Source organism: Mobula birostris, chromosome 20 (genome assembly GCF_030028105.1).
Source record: "Mobula birostris isolate sMobBir1 chromosome 20, sMobBir1.hap1, whole genome shotgun sequence".
NCBI classification, from domain to species: Eukaryota; Metazoa; Chordata; class Chondrichthyes; order Myliobatiformes; family Myliobatidae; genus Mobula; species Mobula birostris.
The window spans coordinates 38,206,126-38,230,065 of record NC_092389.1 but is presented as its reverse complement, the minus strand read 5'-3'; the positions used below and the strand labels follow the sequence as shown (position 1 = coordinate 38,230,065).

The 23,940-nt window shown below is 44.0% G+C and overlaps 1 pseudogene; it reads right to left on the bottom strand.

The window, feature by feature from the left end:
- Positions 1-3,733: 3,733 nt before the first annotated feature.
- Positions 3,734-23,940, bottom strand: part of LOC140185538 (F-box/LRR-repeat protein 6-like) — a 41,578-nt pseudogene continuing 21,371 nt past the window's right edge.

The window sequence follows — 23,940 nt, the reverse complement described above, 5'->3', positions numbered from 1 at the left end:
AGCTGTCTCCTTACTTCATCCCCCTCCCCACGCACTCACCCGGACTTGCCTATCGCCTGCCAGCTTGTACACCTTCCCCACTTTCTGGCTTCTACCCCTTCCTTTCCAGTCTCGATGGATGGTGTTGGCTGTTGTACTCCCCTCCACAGATGCTCTCTGACCTGCTGAGTTCCTCCAGCACCGTGTTTTGTGTTGCTCTGGATAAAAATGTAGATGGGTGGGTGAGTTATTTTACAGACAACACAAAGATTGGAGCGGTGGATAGTGTAGCATGTTGTCGAAAGGATACAGCAGGAGATAGACCTGTTATGAGTGGAGAAATGGCAGGTGGAACTTAATCTGGACAAATGTGAGGTGTTGCTTTTTGGAAAATCAAATATAAGGGGAAAGTGTGTAGTTAACACCAGGACCCTTAACAGCATTGATATACAGAGGGACCTTTGGTCCAAATGCAAAACTTCCTGAAAGTGATCATGCAAGTAGATAGGATGGTAAAGGTGTATTGAATGCTTGCCTTCACTAGTTGGAAAACTGAATATAAGAGGAAATCATGGCGCAGATGTACAAGGTCATCACTTTAAAACAGATGAGCAGGAATTCCTTTTGCCACTGCCACAGAAGTGAAGATTGGTAGGTTCTTGATTAGTTAGGGCATTAAAGGTTACGGGGAGAAGACAGGAGAATGGGGTTGAGAGGGATAATAAATCAATCATAATAGAATGGCAGAGCTGAGTCAGTGGAATGGCCTAATTCTGCACCTATGTCTTCTGGTCTAAAAGTTTGATTAGTATTGTGCAGTTCTGGTTGCCTCATTACAGGATGGAATGGAAAGCTTTGGAAAGAAAGGGTGTGGAAGACCCTTTCTAGGATGCTGTGTGTGTGTTGGTGAGAGGTTTGACAAACATGGGTTGTTTCCTCTGAAGTGTCAGAGGCTAAGGAGTGACCTGATGCAAGTTTATAAAATTAAGAAACATGGAGTAGATGGTCAGAAACTTTTACTCATGGAAGAAATGTTAAGTACTAGAGGAAATGCATTTGAGTTGAGATGGGGGAAAAACTTTACTTGCCCCACACATCTTTTTTTCAAAAAACACAAAAATTGGTGTTGAGATTGTTAAAACAAACATTCAGGAACTGAAGGGATATGATTTGTGCACAGGTAGAAGAGATTTAGTTTAATTTGGCTTCATGGTCTGTTCCCGTGCTATGGTTTCTGTTCTAAAGTCTGCCACCTAGTGGTGAGAGACTGCCATTTGTTTGTTGCTTTGATGTGCTTTAATTTCACATTCACTAATCGAATCAAAATAGAAACACTGTAAGCTTTCTGGGTGGGCAGCTACGGTGGTTAACCCTTAGCGTAATAGAACATAATAGTGCTGTACAGGCCCTTCAGCCCACAATGTTGTGCTGACCCTTTAATCTACTCTAAGCTCAGTTGTCATGTTTCTAAGTTTTCTGATGAGACAAATCATGTCATTATAAGTGGAGAGGAGAATGCATGAAGACATCATGGGGACGTGGAACTAATTGAACTGGTCTGTCACAGCAAAACTAACTATCCAGGCCTTGTGCTCTACCATCGTGCAGGAGGTACAGGAGCCTTGGCTCCCTCGCCACCAGGTTCAGAAACACTTGTTACCCTACACCAGTGTGGATAACTTCATTCATCATAACTCTGAATTGATTCCACAACCAACACTCATTTTCAAGGATTTTTTAACAATTCATGTCTGTTTACAGTGCCTAAAAAGTAATTAGGGTAATTAATTTAGATCACTTTGTAGTGCTATGTTTTCACTTTGACACGAAAGAGTGTTTTTCTGTTGATCGGTGTCAAAATAGCCAAATTAAATCCACTGTGAGTCAACGTTGTAAAACAATGAAACATGAAAACTTCCGGGGGTGGAGGTTGGTCAAATACTTTTTATAGGCATTGTATGTATATTTTTTGTAAATTCTATTGTTTCTTTATTTTCCCATAAATGCTTACAAGAAAATGAATCTCAAGGTAGTAATTATATATTGATGATAAATTTACTTTGAGAATATGGCAGGTGCAATAAAATACTTACTTTGGTGCACAAAACTGAAAAGCAGTGTATTCATTAAACAGGCTGGAATATCCAAGTGGCCTGAAACACAAATGTCAGAGCCAACAGGTGCATGAATGTTGCAATGAGGAAGGGAAAGGGCATGATGGTCTTTGTTAGGAGAGTAATGAAGAATGGTAGCACCCAGTTATATACCCAGATGTACAGGTAGGTGCCATTAAAGAAACAGCAGGGACCAATACAGTTTGGCACCAGTGGTGTTGCAGGAGTTGCTGGTCAGTGGTGAACTCAACATACTACTGACCTAGGGACTCCAGCTCTGTGCTTACTCCTGAAGCTTGAGGTTTGAGGTCAGTGTTTTCCTTCTAGATAGATGTCAACCACAGCTGACAAGTTCCATCTGCCTGAAGTGATTGGTTTTAAGGCACCAGTAACTTGCCTTTGCCCTTCCTCCTGCCGGTAGAAACAGTTCTGCCAGGCTTAGTAGCTAAGCCACACATGAAGGGCAGGAGCTGGATTTGGATTTCAGAGGCTATTTGAGACGTACGCCATTGGGAGCATCCCCACCAGCTATGACAATCTTAAGGATCCATCGTCATAATAAAATGGCATCACACAAATTTGCTCATTAAATCTTTTATATCATTTATTGTCTGTTAAAATTATAGGTCACAATAAACATCGGCTTTAACAAATATTTTATTGCATGTCCACACTTGCATATAGCAGTAGTTTATAACCACTATCAATAAGAGTCCACAAACATTTTCATAAAACAAAAGCATTTGCCAGCTTGTTAAAGCACCAAGCACTGGTTCATCAGTTGCTGATGAGTTGTTGCTTCCCGTGACACCCACCACCACCACCAGAGGGCCTGTACTGCGCTGTGCTTTTCTATGTTATTTCCACGCAGCAGTTCACTGAACGTTAATAGTGAATCCCAATACTCAATGATTAGGACATTTGGAACCAGTTCCTTTGACTAGGTCCTTAATCAGTATATCAATGAGAAGATAGTGAGGCAAGTTCTACACGACGCCAGGAAGTAAGAAACTGCACCATGTGGCACCACAAAGACTATCTTAAAAAAACAAACACCAAAAAGCGCTCCAAGAAAAAGAGCAACCAAGAAGTTTCTTACGAGGAAGTAAAATTAAAAGACCCATCCAGTTGAGGCACAACCTAGAAAACCATCAGAGCACCTTGGAGAGTGGACTGTATGATGCTGGGGTCCGGGGAATGTAAAGGAAATGGAAAAACCTTAAGGCAATAGATGTTTTATCTCCTGTAGTGCCTAGACCAAACTGTTTAACCATATACAGGTGGCTACTCTCCACAGTCAAGGTGTAGTTTACATTTAGTGACTGATGAAGCGTGAACCAGTTCGCTGGTCTGAGAGCGGGAGATCACCTCTCACTGTCACGCTGCAGTTCATGATCACGTATTGCCTCAGGAAACCCTCAACTGGCCAAACCTGTCCCCCTTAACATCCGACTTGCCCAAGCTTCCTTTATGAATTGCATCTGCCTTGCAACGTCTGCCCAGCTCCCTCACAAGGCAGGCAAACTGCAGGCTCAGAGCACAACATATGGTCTGCTCAAGATGTAGATCAGGAATCAGGAACTCTTTTCAGTATTTTGCAGCAAATTGACTTCAGCCCAGGTTTGGTTTGGAACAATAAATGCTGCAGACCGCAGCCCAGAGTAGTTCCAAGCTGTACCTAGAATACATCTCGGCAGTCCCAGGCCCCGGCACAATGCAGTCGATATATTTTTTTGCTTTCTTTATTGATAGTGCTTTGAACTTTAAGGAAGGAGCATAATTCTACATAAAAACTTTATGAAGGCACGCCTATGACAGCACCCTTTGTTTCTACCATTGGGCTGCAGCTGTTCCTGGTGTCTAATGAGCAGAGCCTTTAGCTGTCAGCCTCTCCCCGCGGCCTGTGGTCCCCAGTGGGTTGCTGCTCACCTACGCTGCCACTCAGCAAGAGGTTGATCAACTGGCTGATCTCATGCTGGCCTTGGTAGATGCGCTTTAGGTCCTGGGGCAGACAGCAACAGGATGTAAGGTTCAGGTAGCTGAGTTGTGAGCAGCTGCTCACCACCACCCTGGAGAACAGAGAAAGAGAAAAATCAAACCTCTCTCCACAGACCTAAAGCAACAAACAGAAACATTTCCTGAGAGAACTGTGGTAATGAAAGGCAGGCTCTTGTGACAAGAAAGCATTTCAGGATGTATACTGTATACATTTCTGACATTAAACTTGACCTTTGAACTGAATTAAGAAAAGATTAACTTTATTTGTCACAGGTATAGCGAAATAGCCATAGACCATAAAGAAAGCAAAAGCAATGTTAACATTCATTTGGAGAGGACTAGAATATAAAAAGCAAGGATGTAATGCTGAGGTCTATAAGGCATTGGTCAGACTGCACTTGGAGTATTGTGAGCAGTTTTAGGCCCCTTATCTAAGAAAGGGTGTGCTGGCATTGGAAAGGGTCCAGAGGAGGTTCATGAGAATGATCCTGGAAATGAAAAGGTTAATCCATCGGGAGTGTTTGATGGCTGTACTAGCTGAAGTTTAGAAGAATGAGGGGAGATCTCATTAAAAGTAGTACGTAAATGTCATTACATAGAAAGCACGGCAGTACCTCCACTTAGAAGTTTGAAAACATTTGGCATAGATGTGCAGTGGAGAGTATATCGACCGGCTGCATCACAGGCTGGTATGGAATGCCCTTGCGTGGAAAATCCTACAAAAAGTAGTGGATATGGCCCAGTCCATCACGGGTATGGCCCTCCCAACCACTGAGTGCATCTACACAGAGCACTGTTGCAGGAAAGCAGTACCCATCAAGGACTGCTGCCACCCAGGCCATGCTCTGTTCTCACTGGTGCCATCAGGAAGGTGGTACAGGAGCCTCAGGACACACACCACCAGGTTCAGAAACAGTTACTGTCCCTCAACCACCAGGCTCTTGAACCAGAGGAGATAACTTCACTCACCACAACACTGACCTGTTTCCATAACTTATGGAGTCACTTTCAAAGACTTTTCATCTCATGTTCACGAAATTTATTATTTATATAATTATTTCCTTTTATTCTTTTGTATTTGTCTTTTAAACACTGTTTATCCATGCTGCTGGTGTGGTCCTTCATTGATTCTATTATGGTTATTGAAGTTGCCAAAAGGATAATGAATCTCAGGGTTGTATACGGTGATATATATGTACTTGGATCATAAATTTACTTTGAACTTTGATTAGACCACACTTGGGAGTATTGTGTTCAATTCTGGGTGCCTCAGTAGAGGAAGGATGCGGAAGCTTTAAAGAGGGTGCAGAGGAGATTCACCAGGACACTGCCTAGATTAGAGAGCATGTCACATGAGGCAAGGTCTAGTGAGCGAGGGCTTTTCACTTTGGAGCAAATGAGGATGAGAAGTGACCTGATAAAAGTGTACAAGATGATATCAGGCATAGATCGAGTGGACAGCCAGAGACACTTTCCCAGGAGGAAAGGGCTAATTTGAGGAGGCAAGATTTTCAGGTGATTGGAGAACAGTATTGAGGAATGTCAGGGGTAAGTTTCTTTTAAAAAACAGAGTGGTGGGTGCATGGAATACACTGCCAGGGGTGGTGGGGTGGTGGTAGAGGCAGATACATTTGGGAATTTAAGAGCCTCTATGATAGCCACATGAATAAAAGAAAAAAAATTTCGGTGGCTCAGGCACATTGAGTGTGAGTGTCAGTGTTGGAGCGATACAGACGTCGGGAGAGAGAGAGAAAAAAAAGAGTATAAAAGGAGCAGATTCGGGTAAGGCTGGGCTTTACTGGCAGCACAACGTGATAAGTGTTGGTATCAGAGGCCAAAACAAAACTCAGCTGCAAATAAAATCAAGGGTCAAGCAGAGATGCCAGTACGCCAGTGATAGGAAGGCTTTGGCTTTACGGTTTTCAGTGTACGCACGCAGGCGGAGGCACAGATAAGAAGAAATAGCCTTTTCTTTAGTATAGAGGAGTCAGGATGGAAGGCTCCTCCTGTCAGATGTGGATATTCAGGATACCTGACAGTTTCCCTGACGACTACACCTACAGGAAGTGCACCCAACTTCAGTGTCCAACTGACTGGGCCAAAGAGCTGGAACTGGAGTTGGATGTTCTTGGGATCATTTGGGAGGCTGAAGATACTAAAGCTGACTCTTTTGAAGAGGTAGTCAGACCCAGAGTACAGGCTTCGGACAGTAGATGGGTAACCACCGTGAGGAGTAAGAGGATTAGGAAGTATGTGCAGAGCGTCCTGTGGCCATTGTCCTCAGCAACAAGTATACCTATTTGGATACTGCAAGGGGTTGGGTTGGGGGTGGAGAGACATCCACTGGGGCACAGCAGCAGCAGCCAGGCTGGTGGGTGTGTGGCCGGCTCTGAGGCTCAACAGGGAAGTGTAAAGTTAGGCAGTGCAGTAGTTATAGGGACCCAATAGTTGGGGGGACAGAAAGGAGATTCTGTGGCTTCAAAAGAAACACCAAGATCGTGTGTTGCCTCCCGGTTGCTAGGGTCCAGGACATATCAGAGCATCTGCAGGATATTCTCAATGAGGAGGGTGAACAGCCAGAGGTCCTGTTGCATATTGGCACCAACTACATAGGCAGAAAGGGGGAAGAGGTCATACACAGTGAGAATATAGAATTAAGCTACACAGGCCGATTAAGGTGGTTAAGGCGGCTTATGGAACACTTGCTTTTATTAGTCAAGGCACTGAGTCCAAAAGTCAAGAGGTTATGTTGTAACTTCATAAAACTCTGGTTAGGCCACATGGAGTATTACATACAATTCTGTTTGCCCCACTAGGAAAGATGTTGAGGGTGTAGAAGATGTTTACCAGGACTCTGCCTGGTTTAGAGGGCATGTGCTATCACGACAAGCTAGATAAGTGTATTGTTTTCTCTGGAGCAGCAGAGGCTGTGGGGAGATCTGATAGAAGTTAATAAGATTATAAGAGACTTCGATAGAGTAGACAGAGAGCATCTGTTTCTCAGAATTGAAATGTTTAATACCAGAGGACGTGCCTTGAAGGTGAGGGGGTAGGTTCAAACTGGATGTGAGGGGTAAGATTTTTTACTCAGAGTCGTAAATGCTTGGAATGTGCTGCCTGGTATGGTGGTAGAGGCAAATACATTAGAGTCTCTTAAGAGATGCTTGGACAGGCACACGGATGTGAGGAAGGTGGAGGCATAGGACATGCTATATAGGTAGGAGGAATTAGTGTTTGGGTGTTTTTAATCTGCTTTTTAGCTGGTTCGGCAAAACATTGTGGGCTGAAGTGCCTGATCCTGTGTTGTACTCTTCTATGTTCTATGTTTAAAAATGGAGGGCTATATGGAAGAGAAGGGTTAGATTGATCTTCAAGAGCACATTAAAAAGTTGCACCACATCATGGGCTGAAGGGCCTGTACTGTGCTGTGGTGTTCTGTAGTCTCTGATATTAATTGGTCTTTTCACACTTCAGATCTACAATATAGCAAATATATCACACTGATGACTACCTGACAGCATCCAGGGTGACTTTTGTCCCAGCCAGGTTGAGGGTGCGTAGGATGACATTGCCCTCGGTCCCTGCCAAGATCTCCATGGCTCGCTCAAGGTCCTTCACCTTGTAAAACTGACCACTGATATCCAGCACCTCCAAAGAGTGTCTCCACTTCAGAGCTATTTGCTGTGAGCCCTGCTTAACCAGCTGTAGCGTGCTATAATCCAGTCCCAGGAACAACCGCGAGAGGTCTGGTGATGGAACAAGCAGAGAGTTTCGTAAGAACCCAAGAGATTCCATAGATGCTGGAAATTATGCTCAGCAGGTCAAGCAGCATCTAAGGAGAGGAATAGTCAACATTTCAGGAAGGGTCCTGGCCCACAGAGTTGACTGTTGACTCCTTTCCATACGTGCTGCCTGACCTGCTGATCTTCAAAAGAAATCACTTTGGCTCGTTAGCCTCAGATTGTCAGGGGCAGGCCATTCGGCCCCTCAAGTCTGTTCCACCATTCAGTAAGATCCAACTTTCCTTATGTTTGCTCTCCCCACATGTACTGGTTTTGGTTTATTATCGTCACATGTACTGAGGTACAGTGAAAGCTCGTCTTCTGTTCATGCAGATCATTTAATTACACGGTGCATTGAGGTAGAACAATGGAAAATAATAACAGAATGCAGAATAAAGTGTTGCATTCAGAGGAAGTGCAGTGCAGCTAGACAATAAGGTGCAAGACCATAACACAGTAGATTGTGAGGTCAAGTATTCATCTTATCGTACTATGCAACCGTTTAATAGTCTTATTACTGCAGGGTAGAAGCTGTCTTGAGCCCACGGCTGCAAGTAACTGCAGAGAGTTGTGGATACAGTTCAGCACATCACAGAAACCGTGGACTCTGTCCGCACTTCTTGCTGACTCAGTAAAGCAGAAGGACACCACCCACTCCAGGCATTCTCTCTTCTCCCCTCTCCCAACAGGCTCAAGGACAGCTTCTATCCCACTGTTATCAGAGTCTTGAATGGACTCCCTTGTACAATAATATAGACAATTGACCTCACAATCTACCTCGTTGTGATCTGTTTACCTGCCTTTCTCTGTAGCTTTTCCATTACACACATGAAAAAACTCTAAGATAAAGAACACAATAATAAAAAAACCACAATAAAGATAAATACATAGCTAGCTTTGATATATAGATTACATGCATGCCCGTAAAATGATGCCAGACACAGGAGTGTCTGTACATAAGGTGACTGACAGGATATGATGGTGGTTGGGGGGTGTGGAGGGGTGGGTTAGTGGGTGGAGGTGTTGATCAGCCTTAGTACTTGGGGAAAGTAACTGTTTTTGAGCCTGGTGGTCCTGGTGTGGATGCTACGTAGACTCGTCCCTGATGGGAGTGGGACGAACAGTCCACGAGCAAGGTGGGTGGGAGCCTTCATGATGCTACTGACTCTTTCTATATACATGTCCTTGATGGTGCCAGTGATACGCTGGGCAGTTTTGACTACCAGTTGTAGAACCCTTCTGTCTGCAGCAGTGCAGTTTCCGTACCATGCAATGATGCATCTGGAGAATGATGTGAGTATAGATGTGCATACTGCAGCTCTCGTCAGCCTCCTCAGAAAATCAGTGAGCTTTCCTTTTCAATCTTTCTATTAATTTCAGCATCATAAACATTACAGAAAATAGATACAGAGCAATTGGGATTACACTATTGATAAATAGTTTATACAAGTATAAATTCAGTTGACACATAATTAATGAGCCTCCCAAAATCTCAAAAAGTACAAACATAATATAGGAAAATATAAAGTGAAAATATAAAAATATCATGAAAAAAGAAAAAATATATGTGTACACCCCAAAACAAAAAAAACCTAAACCAACTAGAAGAAAACTAAACTAAACTAAAGAAAAAAAAGAAAAAGAATGGGCTACACACATCAAAGTTGCTGGTGAATACAGTAGGCCAGGCAGCATCTCTAGGAAGAGGTACAGTCGACGTTTCAGGCCGAGACCCTTCATCAGGACCATACACTCGTCAGGTCTATGATACTGGCTATTATGATACCTCAGATAAGACCATTAGTGTCGTTAACTCTGCTCCTCTCTCCGTACATTGAAGTAACAAAACAGAATTGGAAAGGGTCAAATTACATCATATGAAAGTATTGAATAAATGGTCTCCAAATCTCTTCAAATTTAATAGAAGGGTCGTAAATGACGCTTCTAATTTTTTTTCTAAATTTAAACAAGACATAGTTTGAGAAAACTATTGAAATGTAGTAGGAGGCTTCATCTCTTTCCAATTCAATAATATGGATCTTCTAGCCATTAGTGTAACAAAAGCAATCATCCGACAAGCCGAGGAGGTCAGATGACGTTGTTCTATCCCTGGTAAACCAAAGATTGCAGTAATAGGATGAGGTTGTAGATCAACATTCAAAACAGTTGAAATAATATCAAAGATGTCATCCCAATATTTCTTCACAAAGGGCATGACCAAAACATATGAGTTAATGAAGCTATCTCAGAATGACATCTATCACATACAGGATCTATATGAGTAATAACGAGCTAATTTATCCTTGGACGTATGAGCCCTGAGCTTTCCTGATTGTGTGGAATGTGTTCTGGAACCATGACTCTTTATTCTGAACTGTTATTGTTTTACCTCAATGCACTCAGTGACAATTTGACATATTTGAGACCAAATAATTGTGTCTTACATTTTTATAAAAGTCTCTCATGACACACAAATCCTCAGAGAGGAATCAAACAGAGGAGAGACAGTTCTCCCTACCTTGGCAGGGCAGAAGCTGTAGCGACGCCGGTGTGATCCAATAACAACCTCGGAGGTCCAAGCTCCGCAGCTTGGTCGACAGGTGCAGCAGCTTTACCAGAACCTCATCTGTGACCAGCGAGCATGAGGTGGCCAAGCACAGCTCCTCCAACTCAGAGAAGCCGACCTCAGGGGAAACGATCGTTGTGGAAACCCTTGGGAACCAGGCCAGATTCAGCAGTCTTAGGACCTGCACCAAATGACACAATTGGTTAAAGACTGGCAGTAGCTGGTTTACTGCAGAGAGGCAAGTTAGCACAGACAGTAACTTCTACATATCAAAGGATTTGAGCACCTGAATCACCCTAGCATAGAAAACCACAAGCCAAGTGCTGCTAAATGGCAGTAACACAATGGGAGCCCTCCTGATCAGTATGGGAGCAAAAAGGCTTGCTTCGATGCAAAGTGATGTGATGCATTTCTACAATATAGGACAACGCAGCACAGGCACAAACCCTTTAGCTATCATGGCTATGACAACCACAATACCAAATTAAAGTAAACATAATGAGCAATTGGGACTGCTAAACACGAGAAGAGCCCATGGTGTTACAGGAAAGATACTATATAACCATATAACAATTACAGCAGGGAAACAGGCCATCTCGGCCCTTCTAGTCCGTGCTGAACTCTTACTCTCACCTAGTCCTACCGACCTGCACTCAGCCCATAACCCTATACTAGCATGGATAGAGCAGCAACTTTGATGTGTGTTGCTTGAATTTCCAGCACCTGCAGAATTCCTGTTGTCCACAGATAGTGGGAATAGTTCAGTGATGGGGTTATCCTCTTCGGATCAAGAGCCTGTTGGTTGAGGGCTAATAACTGTTCCTGAACTGGTGATATTTGACATTCTATGCTGGCGGGGTGGTGGGGTTGGCCAAGTGGTTAAGGCGTTTGTCTAGTGATCTGAAGGTCGCTAGTTTGAGCCTTGGCTGTGGCAGCGTGTTGTGTCCTTGAGCGAGGCACTTAACCACACACTGCTCTGCAATGACACTGGTGCCAAGCTGTATCGGCCCTAGTGCCCTTCCCTTGGACAACATCGGTGGCGTGGAGAGGGGAGACTTGCAGCATCGGCAATTGCCGGTCTTCCATACAACCTTGCCCAGGGCTGCGCCCTGGAAACCTTCCGAGGCACAAATCCATGGTCTCAGGAGACTAATGGATGCCTGTTAAAAAATACTGGGGGGGGGAGGGGGAAGATGTCTACCTTATATATACTGTATACCCCTTGTAATTTTTGTAACTTCCAACACATGCAAAATGCTGGAGGAACTGAAAGGATAAGGTAGCATCAACAGAGCTGAATAAATGATCAACGTTTCATCTGATGAGGGGTCTCAGCCCAAATGTTATAATTGTATTCCCCTCCATAGATGCTGCCTGACCTGCTGAGTTTCTCCAGCATATTCTTTGTATTGCTCAAGATTTCTAGCACTTGCAGAATCTTTTGTTGCTATAAACTTCAATAGGTCTCCCCTCAGCCTTTGTAGGTGGAATGTAAATCGACAGGCAAGGGTGTTCTTTATGAATGAGGGGTTATTGAAAGAGAGTTCAATAGACAGGCAGTAATTTTATTTTCATTTAGAAATAAAGCACCTTAACACAAGCCCACACCACCCAATTAGACTCCTGTGACTAATTAACCCACTAACCCATACGTCTTCAGAATATGGGAGGAACCAGAGCACCCAGAGGAAACCCACAATGCTACAGAAACTCCATACAGACAGTGGTGGGAATTGAACCCGAGTCACTAGCATTGTAATTACATTACACTAACCGCTACGTTACAGTGCCATCACCCTCAACACCCCAAGTACCTGTAGTTTGGGGCAGCCAGTCTGTAGCATCTCAAGGCACAACGGGAAGAAGGGATTAGTCTGCTTGATCTCGGAGTTGATCTCCAGTACTCTGAGTTCAGTGCAGCAGCCAGCCTAGGAGACAGGAGCACACAGATTAGGTGAACGAAACTGTTAGCAAACTGGACCAAATACCAACCAGCTGCATAAAGACATCAAATAAAACATGGTGATTGTCAGCTAATTGGAAGATTGGATCTCACCTATATCAAAACTCCTCTCCAGTAACTTTACAGAGATAGTCCATTGTGGGTAGAGTCCTCGCCACCATTGAGCACATCTACACAGAGCACTATCGTAGGAAAGCACCATCTATCATCAAGGACCCCCACCATCCAGGGCATGCTCTCTTCTTGCTGCTGCCATCAGGAAGGAGTTACAAGAACCTCAGGATCTTCACCACAAGTTCAGGAACAGTTATTACCCCTCAACCATCGATAAAGCTCTTGAACCAAAGGGGATAACTTCACTCACGCCAATAGTGAACTGTCCCTTCAACCTATGGACTCACTTTCAAGGCCTTTTCATCTCATGTTTTTGATATGTATTATTGTTTTCTTTGTATTTACTATGAATGCCTGCAAGAAAATTAATCTCAGGGTTGTATATGACGTGTTGGCGTGTGGCCAAGTGGTTATTAAACATTTGAATGAGATTGTATGTATTAGAATCAGGTTTATTATCACTGACATGTTTCCTATACTGGGGGAGTCTAGGACTGAAGGGCACAACCTCAATTTAGAGGGACACCTACTTAGTACAGAGATGAGGAATTTCTTTCGTCAGAGGGTAATGAGTCTGTGGAATTCATCGCCACAGATGGCCGTAGGGGCCTAATAATTGGGTACATTTAAAGCGGAGGTGAACTCCACCACGAGTGTCCCCAGCCGACCACAAAAGGAGGAGGGTTGGGCATGGGGCTAGCAACCCCATCCTGTGGAGAAAAAAAAAGCAGAGCTACTGAAACACCAACGGAAGCTCTAAAGACACCATCCCTGGGACAGGAAAGATAAACCAAGAGGCAGGACAGAGGACTCTGGCGAGCTACTGTCAGTGGCCTTTGCCCCAGCAGGGGTGTTGGGGCTTAAGTAAAGCAGAGGTTGGTAGGCTCTTGATGCCTTGACTCAGAAGTTATTGGGAGAAAGCAGGAGAACAGGGTCGAGAGGGATAATAAATCAGCCATGATGGAATGCCGCAGCACCTGCGATGGACCAAATAGCCTAGTTCTGCTCCTAAGTCTTACCTGATGTGAAATCTGTTGGTTTGCAACAGCAATACAGTGTAAGAACATTTAAAAATATATAAATAACAAAAATAAATAAATAGTACCAACAATGAAAGGAATAATAGGTGGTGTTCATGGCTTCATGTGTGTATATATATTCATTTAATATAAGTATACAAGCTCTCACATATTTGGCGATACTCAAACTTGTACATATGTTTTTATGATTGCTTTTACATTTTACATTGTGTTTTATGCTTCTTATCTTTTTGAAATATGCTGCATCGGATCTGGATCTGGAGTAACAATCATCTTGTTCTCCTTTGCACTCATGTAATGAAAAATTACAATAAACAACCTTGAAATTGTGCTGGGGTGGGGGCTGGTCCCTCCTGTCAGTGCTGTCCTCCAGGGTTGGCTCAGTGGAAGGCAAGCTGAACTGCATTCATCTGCAGCTGCACTTGCGCGACATGTGGAACTGCTGTGGGCTGTTCTTCCAGAAACGTGGCTCCGGGACAACATCCCATGTACCATCATTCTACAGGCCACGACATCCAGGGGCTTGGCTACATATGTTTTTGTGTAACTGTATGTTTCACTGACAATGTAATTCTATGTGCAATATGTGCTGTGTGACTGTTGGTACTACACTTTGCATCGAGGTCCCAGAGAAATGCTGTTTTGTTTGGCGATATACATGTGTATGGGTGAATTACAATGAAAACTTGAACTTGAAGGGATGTGGGCTTCACAGGTTGAGCCAGCATTTAATTACCTGTCCCTAGTTGCCTTCAAGGAGGTGCGTGGCCTTCTTGAATCGTTGCAGTCCCTGGGATGTGAACACACCCACAGTGCAGTGGAGGAGGGAGTTCCAGGACCTTGACCCAGTGACACTGAAGGAATGGTAATGTATCTCCAAGTCAGGATGGAGTATGGCTAGGAGGTCGCTACTGAACATTCACAAATTTCCTAACAGCAGGTGACCAGAGTTGGATACAGTATTCTGGAGGCAGTGTTCATGGATTATTCAGAAATCTGATAGTGGAAGAGAACAAGGTGACCCTAAAACATTGAGTGTGTTTCTTAAGGCTCCTGTACCTCCTTCCTCATGGTAGTAATGAGAAGAGAGCATATCCTGGGTGATGGGGTCTTTAATAATGGATGCCACCTTTTTGAGGCATCGCCTTTTGAAGATGTCCCAAATGCTGGGAAGGATAGTGTTAAGGATGTTTCCAATGGAGGTTCCCTCCATATCAGATGGTGATGCAACTAGTCAGAATGTTCTTTAAAAATTTGCTGGAGTTGGAGATAACTCAGAAAATGTGTAGCTCGGGTGGTTGATGGTAGGGTTGCTAGAGTCTTTGGCCACATACCAGATCTCTTCAAATGTCTAATGAAATATGACTGCAGGTGTGACTTTTTCATAACTGCACAAATAAGTTGGGCCCAAGACACATCTTCAGAGATGTTGAGACCCAGGAACTTGAAGCTGCTCACCTTTTCCACTGCTGATCCCTTGTACAACCAAACAAAATAACGTTTCTCAAGACCATGGTGCACCCACAAAACATATCACTCACACACACACAGGATACAAAACAAAATATACCATAAATAAGTGAAAATATAATATAAAAAAGACTGTAGTATGCAGCACAAAGAAACAGTAAACCACTCTCTGTCCAAGTGACAAAAGCTCAGTGGTGAAAGGGTATTTATTAGTCTCACAGCCTCAGGAAAGAAGTGGTTACCTAGTTTGGCAGCCCTAATCCTGATGCTCCTGTACCCCCTTCCTGTTGGTAGTGGGTCAAAGTGATTGTGGAATAGGTGGTGGAGAACCTCAACAATACTTCGGGCCCTTCATCTGCAACACTGCTGGTAAATGTCACAAATGGGGGGAAGAAGAGGCAGGAAACCCCGGTGTCCTCTCAGTTCATCCCTTCCTTCCCATGGCACAACCCAATTATACTGGGATCCTGCAACTCCATCCCATTGCCCACCCCCTGAGCACAAGGTAACCTTACCATAATGGCATTCAAGATGTTGCGCGGGCAAATGCTGTACGTCACAAAGAGCTGTCTGAGGTTCAAACCTGCTGTCTCCAGAAAGCTGACTACTGCTGCTGTGTCAACCTGCAAAGCAAGGTCAGAGATAGTCAATCAATCGTGACCCCTCAAACCCTCTTTACCTTCGTAAGATCTAGGATCAGAAGATCAATTAGATCATGCCTAATTGTATTTCAATTTTAGTTCATGACTTGGCTTCCACATTCCTGTCTAATCTTCTTTCCTTATTTACAGATAGAGTGCAGAACATGCCCTTCTGGTCCTTTGAGCCACAGTGCCCAGCAACCCCCATTTAACTCCAGCCTCATCACAGCACAACTTACATAACACCATAAGAAATAGGAACAGAATTTGGCCATTTGGCCCATAAAGTCTGCTCCACCATTTCATCATGGCTGATCCATTTTTCCTTTCAACATCAATCTCCTGCTTCCCCGCATCCCTTCATGTGTTGACCAATCAAAAATCTATCAGACTCTGCCTCAAATATACATAAAGACTTGGCCTCCAGAGCTACCTGTGGCGAAGAATTCTACAGAATCACCACTCTGTCTGAAGAAATTCCTCATCTCCGTTCTAAACAGACACCCCTCTATTCTGAGGCTGCATCCTCTGGTCTTAGACTCTCCCACCATCAGAAACATTCTCTCCACATCCACTCGATCAAGGCCTTTCACCATTCGATAGATTTCAATTAGGCCACCCCTCATTCTTCTGAATCTAATGAATACAGGCCCAGAGCCATCAAACGCTCTTCATATGGTAAGCCATTCAATCCTGGAACCATTATCATGAACATCCCTTGAACCCTCTGCAGTTGCAGCATATCCTTCCTAAGATAAGGGACTCAAAACTGCTCACAATACTCCCAGTGAGGCCTCACCAGTGCTTTATAAAGTCTCAGCATTGCATCCTTGCTTTTATATTCTAGTCCTCTTGAAATGAATGCTAATGTTGCATTTGCCTTCCTCAGCACAGATTCAACCTGCAAATTAACCTTTATGGAATCCTGCACATGACTCCCAAGTCCCTTTGCACTTCAGATTTTTGAATTTTCTCTCCATTTAGAAAATAGTCTAAATAGCCCTTTCATTTCTTCTACCAATGTGCATGACCACACAGTTTCCAACGTTGTATTCCATCTGCCTTTTCTTTGCCCATTCTCCTAGTCTGTCTAAGTACCCCCTCTTCTTCCTCAAAACTACCCGCGCATCCACCTATCTTCAAATCGTCTGCAAACTTTGCAACAAAGCCATCAATTCCATTATCCAAATCATTGACATATAACACAAAAAGAATCGGTCCCAACACTTTGGAACACCACTATTCACCAGCAGCCAACCAGAAAAGGCTCTTTGCCTCCTGCCTATCAGCCACTGCATTATCTATGCTAGAATCTCTCCTGTAGTACCATGGATTTAAGGCCTTCTGAAAATCCAAGTACACAACATCAAGCGATTCCCCTTTGTCTATCCTGCTTATTAGTTCTTCAAAGCATTCCAACAGATTTGTCAGGCAAGATCTTCCCTTGAAGAAACCACCCTGACTACAGCTTATTATCATATGCTTCCAGTACCCCAAAACCACACCCTTGACAATCGACTCCAACATTTTCCCAACCACTGAGGTCAGGCTGACTGACCTATAATTTCCTTTCTTCTGCCTCTGTCCCTTCTTGAAGAGTTGCAATTTTCCAGTCATCCGGAACCATTCCAGAATCCAGTGATTCTTGAAAGAACATTACTAATTTCACCACAATCACTTCAGCCAACTCTTTTAGAACCCTTCGTGTATATCATCTGGTCCAGGTGACTTCATTTACCTTCAGACCTTTCAGTTTCCCAAGAACCTTCTCTCTAGTTATGGTAACTTCACATACTTTATGAACCCTGACTCCTGGAATTTCTACCATACACAGTGAAGATGGATGGAAAATAATTAGTCAGTTTGTCTGCCATTTCTTTGTCCCCCATTACCACCTCTCCACCACCATTCTTCCAGCGCTCTGATATCCACTCCCCTCTCCCTTTTACACTTTATGCATCTGAAGAAACTTTTGGTATCCTCTTTGGCTAGCGTACTTTCTGATTCCATCTTTACCTTTTTAATGTCTTTTTAGTTGCCTTTTGTTGGTTTTTAAAAGCTTCCCAACCCTTTAACTTCCCACTAATTTTTGTTCTATTATATACCCTCTCTTTGGCATTTATGTTGGCTTTGACTTTTCTTGTTAACCACAGTTGTGTCATCTTTCCTTTAGAATACTTCTTTCTCTTTGGGATCTACATATCCTGTGCCTGCTGAATTGCTTCCAGAAATTCCAGCCATTGTTGCTCTGCCCTCATCCCTGCCAGTGTTCTTCTCCAATCAGTTCTGGACAACTCCTCTATCATGCCTCTGTAATTCCCTTTACTCCACTGTTATACTGATACATCTGACTTTAGCTTCTCCCTCTCAAATTTCACAGTGAACTCAATTATATTATGATCACTTTCCTCTAAGGGTTCTTTTCCCTTAAGCTCTCTAATCACTATTGGTTAATTGCACAACACCCAGTCCAGACTAGCTGCTCTAAAAAACCAATTCATAGGCATTCTAGAAATTCCCCCTCTTGGGATCTAGCACCAACCTGATTTTCCCAATCTACTTGCATACTGAAATCCCCCATTCCTATTGTAACGTTGACCTTGGCCTTCATTTTCTATCAGTTTGAGGTCTGCATATAACTCCCATCACAGCTTTTTTACCCTTGCAGTTCCTTCATTCTATTCACCAAGATTTTACACCTTCTGACCCTATGTCATCTCTTTCAAATGATTTGATTTCATATTTTACCCACAGAGCAATGCCACCCCCTCTGCCTTCTTGCCCATCCTTTTGAAACAATGTGTATCCTTGGACATTAAGCTCCGAGCTATAATCTTCTTTTAGCCATGATTCAGTGAGGCCTAAAACATCATACATGTCAACCTGTAACTGTGCTACAAGTTCATCCACCTTATTCCCGTATACTGTGCACATTCATAGACAACACCTTCAGTCCTGTATTCACCCTTTTCGATTTTGTTTGCCTTTTACATTGCAACTCATCCTGTTGACGGCAATTTTGCCCTATCACCAGCCTGTCCTTGCTAGAAATCTCACTACTCACTGGCTTTGTTTATAAACCAAGCACCTCATCCTCAGCACTATACTCCAGTTCCCATTCCGCTGCCAAGTTAGTTTAAACCCTCCTGAACAACTCTAGCAAAGGTGCCACAAGAGTCTCAGACTCCTCGGGTTCATGTGTAACCGATCCCTTTTGTACAGATTGCATTTTCCCCAGAAGAGATCCCAATGATCCACAAGTCAGAACCCCGTCCCCTGCATCAGTTCCTCAGCCACGCATTCACTTGCCAAGTCATCCTATTCTTACCCTCATTGGCATGTAGCATGAACAGCAATCTAGAGATTACTATCCTGGAGGTCCTGTTTTTCAGCTTTCTACCTAGCTCCTTAAAATCTCTCTTCAGGACCTCTCAACTTACCTACCTATGTCATTGATGCCAATATGTACCAAGACTTCTGGGTGCTCACCCTCACTCTTGCAAATGTCATGGAGCCAGTCCAAGACATCCCTGAACCTGGCTCCAGGAAGGCAACATCCCACCTAGGTGTCTCTATAACACCCACAGAATTTCGTCTCTGTTCCTCTGACTATGTATGGAATCTCCTATCAACACTTCACCTATCTCCTCTTCACCTATTCACCCAGTCACTGTGGCTTCCCCCAGTAGGTCATCCCCCTCAATAATATCTAAAGTTAGATATCTATTATTGAGGGGAATGGCTACAGGTGTACTCTGCACTGGCTGTGTATTTCCCCTCCTTCTCCTGACTCTCACCTGTCTCCTACAATCTAGAGGTGACTACCTCCCTCCAGGCTCCTGTCTATCACCTCCTTATTCTCCCGCACAAGTCCAAGGTCATTGAGATGCAGCTCCAGTTCCTTAACATGTTCTCTCAGAGCTGCAACTCGGTGCACCTGGTGCAGATACGTTCAGACTTCCCACGTCCCACACAGAGTACAAAACACTGTCACTGAACTACTATGCCCAATACATGAGGAAGGAACAAATAAGAACAGTAAGAGTGAAACCAACCAGAGCCTTTACCTCACCCTGCCTGATGAGCCAAAGTCGCTCTGCTTGCACGCAGACATCGAACAGTAGCCCTTTTTACGTACTACCTCTTGCTGATTAGTCGCTCAACGCAGAGAAACTGCCAGAAAGCAGTTACAAAGGCCAATTAACCTACTAACGGGTAATCTTTTTACTGTGGGAGGAAATGCACACATTCCACTGGGAGAACGTACATACTCCTCACAGAGAACATCGTATTGAACTCCGAAGTCCAACACCCTGAGCTGGTATAGTGTCATGCTAACGGCTACATTACCGTGGCACCCAATTACATCAGTTCAATTAGATTAGATAAATTCAATTAGATCGTGACTAATCGTACTTTAATTATCTCATTACTTTGCTTGCATGTCCCTTTCTTATCTTCTCAATAACATGTTGTTCAAAAAGCAAAGAAAACTGTAAATCATAAGAGATTCTGCAGATGCTGGAAATTCAGAGCCACACACACAAAATGTTAGAGGAACACTGCAGGTCACACAGTATCTATGGAGAGGAATAAACAATCAACGTTTTGAGATGAGATCCTTCATCAGGATAGGAAAGGAAGCAGGCAGGAGCCAGAATGGAAAGGTGTACAAGCTGGCAGGTGATAAGTGAGACCTGGTGAGATGAAGATGGGTGGGTGGGGAAGGGGGCTGAAGTAAGAAGCTAGAATATGATAGGTGGAAAAGATAAAGAGCTAAAGAAGATGGGGCTCATCAGCTGTGGTTGGCAATTCTTCCGGGAGAGGAAAAACTCTGATCTCATCCTCCTCTGCCTGCAACTACACCCACTCATGGGGAAGGCTTCAGAAGTAAACCCCGAAAAAAAAATCCTTAGCTGGAGTCCCTAAGGCAGTCCTACATGGAGTTCAACACTGACTGGCGGACCTTCGCCTGCGGCTCGATGGAGTAATACATAAATTTTGCGGCTGCCTTTAATTTCTCCTTTTCCCCAGTTTAAACCTTGAATTTTTAACTTTTATTTCTCGGATCTTAGAGGGAAATAGTTATCATTATGTCATATCCTTTAAGAAGTGGAAAGCAGCCTCTTGAATCCAGCAATGGAAAGGGAACAACTTTGAAAGAAAAATCGGAAGATAAGCCTGTCTGGGCTGAGCGTTTGGAACGTGCGTTGATGGCTCTCGACAACAAAATAGACAATAGCACTTTTGAGTTGAAGTCGTTCCGACAAAGTTTTCAGACTATTGAGGAAAATATTATTTCCTTGAATACTGACTTTAAAGAATCGAAACATCAAACTGTGGATATTTCAACCCGCTTGGAACAGGCTCAATGTAAAATTGTCCATTTGGAGGCGGTCTCGTCGGAATAATATACGAATTATCGGACTGAAGGAAAGTTCTGAGAGTGGGAATTTATTGGACAATTTTGCCAATTTGTTTTAATCTTTGTTTCCGGATATTCTCCCTCAACCTCCTGATATTGAAAGAGCTCAGAGAATTTTCATTTCAAATTCTCAGATTTCAGGTAAACCTCGGCTTATTTTGGTCAACTTTCTTCGCCTTAAAGTTAAAGACCAAATCATAAAATGTGCAAGGAAACAGAGAGTTTTTAAATTTAACGGTTCCGAGATCCATTTTTATGAAGACTATCCACGGGAAATTATGGAACAGCGGATCAAATTTGTCCCAGCGATGAAAATTGCTCATGCAAAGGGAATTTTTCCATTGCTTCACTACCTGGCTAGACTAAAATTATTTCCTAATGATTCTGCACCTCATGAGTTTTTGGATCCCCAAGCGGCATTGGACTTTGTTAACTCTATCGTGGAGTCGGCTGTCGCATAAAGGATACTTGGGCTGCTGAACAATTTTCTGAAAGAAAACAGGCTTTGAAGATTTTTGATATGCTGAAGATTTCCTTTGATTGATGAACTATTTAAAGAAGAGGTGAACTTCTTGGTTTGACTAAAAATGACTTTTTTGAAGTCTGGTATATGGCGTGAACTAACAGTGGACAGATTATTAACTGGTTTGATTATCTGCTTCTTTCTTCCTTTCCTTTTATTAATTAAGTGATAGCTTTCACAGTTTATACAGACTCTTTCTTATATAGTGAGGAGTGTTTAGAATAGCTTTAGTTTCCTTTGTTAAAGTTGGGTAGTAAGCTAAAGGAATAATGGTGTCTTTTTCTTGTTAGAGATTGTATTGTTTAGGTTTAATAGCATTGTTTTGATGCTCCTGGAGACTGTTTTTGCATTTCTAGTTTATTTTCAATGATTAACTATAAACATCTTTTTTCTGCTTCTCTGGTATATTAGGGTCATGTGATTTCTTTGTAAAGGGGAGGGGGAGGAATTGGGAGAAAAACTTTTAAATCACTATTTATATTGAGCCGCACGCGGAGTTCTGCTTTTTCTCTTCTCTTTGGGGAGGTATTCCGGCTTTTTCCTGCAACACACATCAAAGTTGCTGGTGAACGCAGCAGGCCAGGCAGCATCTCTAGGAAGAGGTACAGTCGACGTTTCAGGCCGAGACCCTTCGTCAGGACTAACTGAAGGAAGAGTGAGTAAGGGATTTGAAAGTGGGAGGGGGAGGGGGAGATCCAAAATGATAGGAGAAGACAGGAGGGGGAGGGATGGAGCCAAGAGCTGGACAGGTGACAGGCAAAAGGGATATGAGAGGATCATGGGACAGGAGGTCCGGGAAGAAAGACAAGGGGTGGGGGGGGGGAACCCAGAGGATGGGCAAGGGGTATAGAGAGAGGGACAGAGGGAGAAAAAGGAGAGAGAAAGAATGTGTGTATATAAATAAGTAACGGATGGGGTACGAGGGGGAGGTGGGGCGTTAGTGGAAGTTAGAGGAGTCAATGTTCATGCCATCAGGTTGGAGGCTACCCAGACGGAATATAAGGTGTTGTTCCTCCAACCTGAGTGTGGCTTCATCTTTACAGTAGAGGAGGCCGTGGATAGACATGTCAGAATGGGAATGGGATGTGGAATTAAAATGTGTGGCCACTGGGAGATCCTGCTTTCTCTGGCGGACAGAGCGTAGGTGTTCAGCAAAACGATCTCCCAGTCTGCGTCGGGTCTCGCCAATATATAGAAGGCCACATCGGGAGCACCGGACGCAGTATATCACCCCAGCCGACTCACAGGTGAAGTGTCGCCTCACCTGGAAGGACTGTTTGGGGCCCTGAATGATGGTAAGGGAGGAAGTGTAAGGGCATGTGCAGCACTTGTTCCACTTACAAGGATAAGTGCCAGGAGGGAGATCAGTGGGGAGGGATGGGGGGGACGATTGGACAAGGGAGTCGTGTAGGGAGCAATCCCTCGGAAGGCAGAAGGGGCGGGGAGGGAAAGATGTGCTTAGTGGTTGGATCCCGTTGGAGGTGGCGGAAGTTACGGAGAATAATATGTTGGACCCGGAGGTTGGTGGGGTGGTAGGTGAGGAAAAGGGGAACCCTATTCCTAGTGGGGTGGCGGGAGGATGGAGTGAGAGCAGATGTGCATGAAATGGGGGAGATGCGTTTGAGAGCAGAGTTGATGGTGGAGGAAGGGAAGCCCCTTTCTTTAAAAAAGGTGGACGTCTCCCTCGCCCTGGAATGAAAAGCCTCATCCTGAGAGCAGATGTGGCGGAGTTGATGGTGGAGGAAGGGAAGCCCTTTTCTTTAACAAAGGAGGACATCTCCCTCATCCTGGACTCCTTTTTTAAAGAAAGGGGCTTCTCTTCCTCCACCATCAACCCTGCCGCATCTGCTCTCAGGATGAGGCTTTTCATTCCAGGATGAGGGAGGTGTCCTCCTTTTTTAAAGAAAGGGGCTTCCCTTCCTCCACCATCAACTCTGCTCTCAAACACATCTCCCCCATTTCATGCACATCTGCTCTCACTCCATCCTCCCGCCACCCCACTAGGAATAGGGTTCCCCTGGTCCTCACCTACCACCCCACCAGCCTCCGGGTCCAACTTATTATTTTCCGTAACTTCTGCCACCTCCAACAGGATCCAACCACTAAGCACATCTTTCCCTCCCCACCTCTCTCTGCTTTCCGCAGGGATCGCTCCCTACACAACTCCCTTGTCCATTCGTCCCCCCCATCCCTCCCCACTGATCTCCCTCCTGGCCCTTATCCTTGTAAGCGGAACAAGTGCTGCACATGCCCTTACACTTCCTCCCTTACCACCATTCAGAGCCCCAGACAGTCCTTCAAGGTGAGGCGACACTTCACCTGTGA